The sequence below is a fragment of the Equus przewalskii genome, chromosome 5, assembly GCF_037783145.1.
Source record: "Equus przewalskii isolate Varuska chromosome 5, EquPr2, whole genome shotgun sequence".
Taxonomy (NCBI): Eukaryota; Metazoa; Chordata; class Mammalia; order Perissodactyla; family Equidae; genus Equus; species Equus przewalskii.
This window is the reverse complement of record NC_091835.1, coordinates 40,194,155-40,202,028: the sequence shown is the minus strand read 5'-3', so window position 1 is coordinate 40,202,028 and position 7,874 is coordinate 40,194,155.

Genomic DNA, 7,874 nt, shown 5'->3' with positions numbered 1-7,874 from the left:
TTATATGTTAAAACATATTCCTGGAGAATGATGTCAGCAACATGGTAGAGTAAGTTGTTCCCTTTATCTCTCCTGCTTCAAACTACAACTAAATGGACATTCACTGATTAATGGAGGATACTCACACAGCACAACAAGATGACTGAGAGACCCATGTTGCTATACATCCAAAGTTGGATGGACTACCCCTGGGGAGTTGGTGGAGATAGGTGACCGCTCTCTGGCCCCCTGCAGCCCTGTGCATGGGTGTGGCTGCTCTCCTGGCTGGAGCACCCATAGCACTACTGCAGCCCTGAGGGTGGGAGCATGCTTCAGTGTGACTGTGGAAACAGGTAACAGCATCCCTGAGCCCCTGCATGGTAACTTTTCCATCTGGTGGTAGAGCCTACTGTGATCCTGTGCTCCTAGGGAGTGCCCAGGCTCAGACCCAGTGGGCAGACCTTGCCCACCAAGCCCACAGGCTGGTGCTACATACAAGGAGGCAGTGGTGGACCAAGAAAATAAGTTCATGGCTGCCACAAATGCCGATAGTATGGCTGCAGCTCAGAATAGAGGAGCCCATCTCTGTGGGACTATGGGGGCGTGCACCAGCTGCTCTAAGCCCCAGTGTCATCACTTTCCAATTTAGGAGAATAAGTCCACAGTGCTGCTGTGGTCCCAAGGAGTGACCCAGTCTCAGACAGGCACAGCTGAGAGGGATTGCAGCAGGCTCAGAATTCACAGTTCCTACCCTCCACCCAGGGGTAGCAGGTGGAATCTGCGACCAGATACTATCACTATACAAAGCACAAATCCACCCCATCAAATGGTATGAAGAGGTATGTTCATACACCAGACCAGAAAGAAAAAGACAAATACCTAGAAATCAATCCTTAAGGCACAGAGGTTTACAATTTAAATGACAGAGAATTCAAAATAGTTATCATAAAAAATCTCAATGAGTTACAAGAAAATACAGACAGACAGTTCAATGAAATCAGGAATAAAATTAATGAGCAGAGGGAATTCTTTAGAAAATGGATTGAAACTATATAAAAAAATGAAATCAGAAATGTTTAAGATGAAAAACATAATGAATGAGATAAAGAAGAATCTGGAGTCCTTAATTAATAGAGCTGATTTGAGGAAGGAAGAATTTAGAGGATAGAAATATAGAAATGCTTTATATGGAGGAGGAGAGAGAACCTATACTAAAAAGAAATGAAGAAATTCTCCAAGAAATATTAGACTCAATTAAGAAATACAATATAAGACTTATAGGTATTCCAGCAGTAGAAGAAAAGGAGAAAGGAGCAGAGAGCTTGCTCAAAGAAATAATAGATTAGAACTTCCCAAACCTGGGGAAAGGGCTGGAATGGCAAGTAAAAGAAGCCAATAGAACTCCTAATTACATCAATGTAAAAAGACATTCTCTAAGAACGATAATATTAAAACTGGCAAACATCAATGACAAAGAAATGATATTAAGGGCAGCAAGGCAGAAGGAAGTAACCTGCAAAGGAACCCCTATCAGGCTTTTAGCAGATTTCTCAGCAGAAACCTTACAGGCTAGGAGAGAGTGAGATGATATATTCAAAATGCTGAAAGACAAAAACCTTCAGGCAAGAATGCTCTATCAAGTGAAAACATCCTTCAGATATGATGGACAAGTAAAAGCTTTCCCAGATAAACAAACGCTGAAGGAGTTCATTGCTATAAGATCCCCTTACAAGAAATCATAAAGAAGCCTCTCACACCTGAACAAAAAGAAAGAGTTTGCAAAGACTTGAGCAAGAGACAAATAGGCAGACAAAATCAGAAAATTGTATCTCTCTTTCAGAACAGATTAGCAAAAGATAACTATAACATTAATGATAAAGGGAAGGAATATATCAAGAATAAATATAATCACTTCATTTTAGCCTCAAACCCACAACATAAAATGGAATATGTTGTGACAACAATAACTTAGAGGGGGAAGGGGAAAGGGATGGAAACTGCTTAGATGAAGGACATAAGAGGCCACCAAAAAATGGACTATCTCGTCTATGAGATCTTTTATACAAACCTCATGGTAGCTACAAAACAAAAAGTCGGAACGGAGACATAAATGATAAATAAAGAGAAAACTGACAACACCATCATAGAGAGCCACCAAACTGAATTGGCAGTCCAAAATACACAGGATGAGAAACAAGGGAAATACAGAAAAACCAGAAAACAAGTGATGAAATGGCAGCATTAAGCCCTCATATATCAGTAATCACTATAAATGTAAATGGATTGAATTGTCCAATCAAAAGACATGGAGTGCCTGGAAGGATTCAAAAACAAGACCCAACAATATGCTGCCTACAGGAAACACACCTCAGCTCTAAAGACAAACACAGGCTTACAATGAAAGGATGGAAGACAATACTCTAAGCTAATGGCAAACAAAAGAAAGCAGGTGTTGCCATATTATTTCAGATGAAGTAGGCTTCAAGATAAAAAAAGCAATGAGAGAAAGAGGGGCAGCATATAATGATAAAAGAGACACTCCACCAAGAGGACATAACACTTATAAATATATATGCATCTAACACAGGTTCACAAGGTACATAAAGCAACTATTAATTGACCTGAAAGGAGATATCAATAGCAACATAATAAAAGTAGGAGACCTTAACACCCCACTTACATCAATCAACAGATCTTCCAGACAGAAAGTCAACAAGGAACTAGGGGAACTAAACAAAATCTAGACCAGATGGACTTAATAGATTTATATAGAACACTCAATGCAAAAACAGCAGAATACACATTCTTCTCAAGTGTACATGGAATACCCTCAAAAATAGAGCCTATGTTGGGAAACAAGGCAAGCCTCAATAAATTTAAGAAGGTTGAAATCATATCAGGCATCTTTTCCAACCATAATGCTATGAAACTAGAAATCAACTACAAGAGAAAAGCTAGTAGAGTGACAAATATCTGGAGACAAAAAAACATGCTACTGAACAACCAATGGATAATTGAAGAAATTAAAGGAGAAATTAAAAAAATCTGGAAAAGAATGAAAATGAAAATACACCATACGAACTCATATGGGATGCAGCAAAAGTGGTCCTCAGTGGGAAATTCATAGCAATATAGGTGCACCTTAACAAACAAGAAAAATTTCAAATAAACAATCTTAAACTAAAAGAAGAGCAAACTAAGATTAAAGTCAGAGGGAGGAGGGAAATAATAAAAATTAGAGCAGTAATAAATGAAATTGAAAACAAACAAACAGTAGAAAGGAGCAATGAAACTAAGAGCTGGTTCTTGGAGAAGATAAACAAAATTGACAAACCCTTAGCCAGACTCACTAAGAATAAAAAGAGAAGGCTCAAATAACTGAAATTAGAAATGAAAGAGGAGAAATTACAGTAGATACCACAGAAATACAAAGGATTATGAGAGTACTATGAAAAACTCTATTCCAACAAATTGGATAATTTAGAAAAAATGGATAAATTCTTAGACTCACATAACTTCTCCAAATTGACTCAAGAAGAAACAGAGAATCTGAATAGACCAATCACAAGCAGAGATTGAAACAGTAATCAAAAAATAAAGTCCAGGACCAGATGGTTTCTCTGAAGAATTCTACCAAACATTCAAAGAAGATGAATATTTAATACCTATCCTTCTCAAACTATTCAAAAAGTTGAAGAAGACAGAACAATTCATAACACATTTTATGAGATCAACATCACCCTGATGCCAACTCCAGACAAGGACAAGACAAAGAAGGAAATTACAGACCAAGATCATTGATGAATATAGATGCAAAAATCCTCAACAAAATATTGGCAAACCAAATACATAAATACATTAAAAGGATCATACACCATGGTCAAGTGGGATTTATACAAGGGATGCAGAGATGGTTCAACATCCACAAATGAATCAACATGATACAGCACATTACAAAATGAGCAATAAAAACCACACGATCATCTCAATAGACACAGAGAAAGAATTTGACAGGATCCAACATCCATTCATGATAAAAACTCTCAATATAATGGGTATAGAAGGAAAGTATTTCAAGATAATAAAGGCTAAATATGACACACTCATAGCCAACATAATACTCAACGGGGAAAAATGGAAAGCCAACCCTCTGAGAACAGGAACAAGACAAGTGTGCCCACTCTCGCCACTCTTATTCAACATAGTACTGGAGGTTTTGGCTGGAGTAATTAGGCAAGAAAAATTTAAAAATGTATCCCAATTGACAAGGAAGAAGTAAAACTCTCGCTGTTTGTAGATGACATGTTTTTATATATAGAAAATCCTAAAGAACCCATCACAAAACTATTAAAAATATTTGACAACTACAGCAACGTAGAAGGGTACAAACTCAACTTACAGAAATCATTTGCATTTCTATACTCTAATAATGAACTAACAGAAAAAGAATTCAAGAATACACTTCCATTTATGATCACAAAAAAATAGAATGAGATATCTAGGAATAAATTTAACCAAGTGGGTTAAAGACCCAAGAAATGAAAACTATAAGACATTATTGAAAGAAATTGATGATGACATAAAGACATGGAAAGATATTCCACATACAAGAATTGGAACAATAAACATAGTTAAAATGTCCATACTACCTAATGCAATCTACAGATTCAATGCAATGCCTATCAGAAACCCAATGACATTCTTCATGGAAATAGAGCAAAGGATCCTAAAATTTACATGGGGCAAAAAAAGAACCCAAATAGCTAAAGCAATTTAGAGAAAAAAAGAACAAAACTGGAGACATCACAATCCCTGACTTTAAAATGTACTACAAAGCTACAGTGATCAAGACAGCATGGTACCGGTACAAAAATAGACAGAAAGATCAGTGGAACAGATTTGAAAGCCCAGAAATAAAACCACACATCTATGGACAGCTAATCTTAGACAAAGGAGCCAAGAACATACAATGGAGTAAGGAAAGTCTCTTCAATAAATGGTACTGGGAAAACTGAACAGCCCCATGTTGAACAGTGAAGGTAGACCATTACATTTCACCATACCCAAAAATTAACTCAAAGTGGATTAAAGACTTGAAGGTAAGAAGTGAGGGGCCAGCCCGGTGGCACAGCGGTTAAGTTCGAACGTTCCACTTCTCTGTGGCCTGGGGTTTGCAAGTTTGGATCCTGGGTGCGGACATGTCACTGTATGGCAAACACCATGCTGTGGTAGGTGTCCCACATATAAAGTGGAGGAAGATGGGCATGGATGTTAGCTCAGGGCCAGTCTTCCTAAGCAAAAAGAGGAGGATTGCAGGTAGTTAGCTCAGGGCTAATCTTCCTAAAAAAGAAAAGTGAAACCATAAAACACGTAGAAGAAAATATAGGCAGTATACTCTTTGAAATCAGTCTTAAAAGGATTTTTTTGAATACCATGTCTACTTGGACAAGGGAAACAAAAGAAAAAATAAACAACTGGGACTTCATCAGACTGAAGAGCTTCTGCAAGGCAAAGGAAACCATGAGCAAAATAAAAAGACAACCCATCAACTGGGACAAAATATTTGCAAATCATATATAAGACAAGGGGTCAATCTCCAAAATACATAGAAAACTTATACAACTCAACATCGTAAAAACTCAGAACCCAATCAAAAAATAGGCAGAGGATATGAACAGACATTTTTCCAATGAAGCTTTACAGATGGCCAATAGGCACATGAAAAGATGTTCAACATCATTAATCATCAGGGAAATGCAAATGAAAGCTACAATGACATATCAACTTACACCTGTTAGAATGGCCAAGAAAAAAACAACAAATGTTGGAGAGGTTTTAGAGAAAAGGGAACCCTCATATACTGCTGGTGGGAATGCAAACTGGTGCAGCCAGTACGGAAAACACTATGGAGATTTCACAAAAAAATAACAATAGAAATACCATATGATCCAGCTATCCCACTATTGGGTATTTATCCAAAGAACTTGAAATCAACAATTCAAAAAGGCTTATGTAGCTTTATGTTCATCGCAGCATTATTCACAATAGCCAAGATTGGAAGCAACCCAAGTGCCCATCACTGATGAATGGATAAAGACTAGTACATATATACAATGGAAACCACTCAGCCATAAGAAAAGACAAAATCATCCCATTTGCAACAACATAGATGGACCTCGAGGGTATTATCTTATGTGAAATAAGCCAGACAAAGACAAACAGTCTATGATTTTACTCATATGTGGAAGACAAATAAACACATGGACAAAGGAACAGATTAGTGGTTTTCAAAGGGAAGAGGGTTGGGGTGAGCATGAGGATTAAAGGGGGACATAGATATGGTGACTGACAAATCATAATGTACAATTGAAACGTCACAGTTATAAGCTATTATGACCTTAAGAAAATTTTTAAAAAATAACAGAGTTGCATCCAACACAAAATTAAAATTCATTAAAAAGCCATCCATATAATGCCTGATAACCTAAGAAAGCTAACTTTTCTAATGTATTAATGACAAAAAAGAATAAAATAGGTATACTAGAAAAAAAACATATTCCTAGAATAGAATCTTTTCTACATGTCTAGAGATCTATACATATTTATAATTTTATAATTTACAATGTATTTATAATTTCACAATTTTATCATGGAATCAAATGAGTTCTTGAATATGTCAAATGACACCTGAAGATGTAGACAATCTGTATTCTTCTTTAGGAATTACCCATCAGCTGTGTAACAGATAACCACAAATTTAGTGGCTTAAACCAACAAACACATGTGTTATCTCACAGAATTTTGGGGGTCAGGAATCAGGGCAAGGTTTACCTGTGTTCTCTCCTTGAGGATCTCAACGTGATGAAATAAAAGTTTTGGTAATATCGCTTTCTATCTGCAGGCTTTGCTGGAGAAGAGCCCACTTCCAAGCTCACTCAAGTTGTTGGCAGAACTCATTTTCTTGCAGCCCCACTCCACAAGCACTTCATAACGTGGGTGCTTACTTCTTCAGGGCCAGCAGGAGTCTTTCTCACTCAGGAGAGTCCCAGGCACATTTTGAAAGCTTTACCTGATTATTTCAGGCCCATGAAGGTTATTCTTCTTTTCAATTAACTCAAAATGAGGTCATTTGGGATCTTAATTATCTGCAAAATTACTTCATACTTGCCATATTCTTGAGGCCAGAAGCAAGTCACAGGTCCTGCCCACACTGAAGGACAGGGAATTATACAGGCTGTGAACATCAGGGAGCAATAGTCACCGGGGGCAAAAGTTTTCCATTTTGATGCAGTCCAATTTATTAGTTCACTAATTTTATAAATCATGCTTTTGGTATTGTATCTAGGAGATCTGCTTATATCAAGTTTAGAAAACTTTTCTTCTATACTTTCTTGTAAAATTTGTAGTTGTTTTTCTTACACTTAGGTCTATGCTCAATTTTCAGTTAATTTTTTGTATAGTATGAAGTAAGGATCCAAATTCATTTTTATAAATGTTAATATCGAATTGGTCCAACTTCATTTGTTGGAAAGAAAACATCATTTCCCTATTAATTGCCTTGACAACTTTTTAGGAATCATGACCATAAATGTAAATGTTAATCTGGTCTCTCAGTTGTTTCATTGATATATACGTCTGTCTTCTTGAGAGAACCACACTATCCTAATTAACGCAGCCTAGTGCTAAACTTTGATATTAGGAGCTATAATACTCCAACCTTGTTATTTTTTAAAAAAATTCTTTTGGCTATTCTAGCTGCTTTGCATTTCCATAGACATTTCAGGAACAGTTTTTCACTTTCTGCTAATAGAGCCTCCTGGGATTTGATAGGGATGTCACTGAATATATTGACCGTCTCTTTAACTGAAAAGACTCTCCTCGTTCCAGATTTCAGT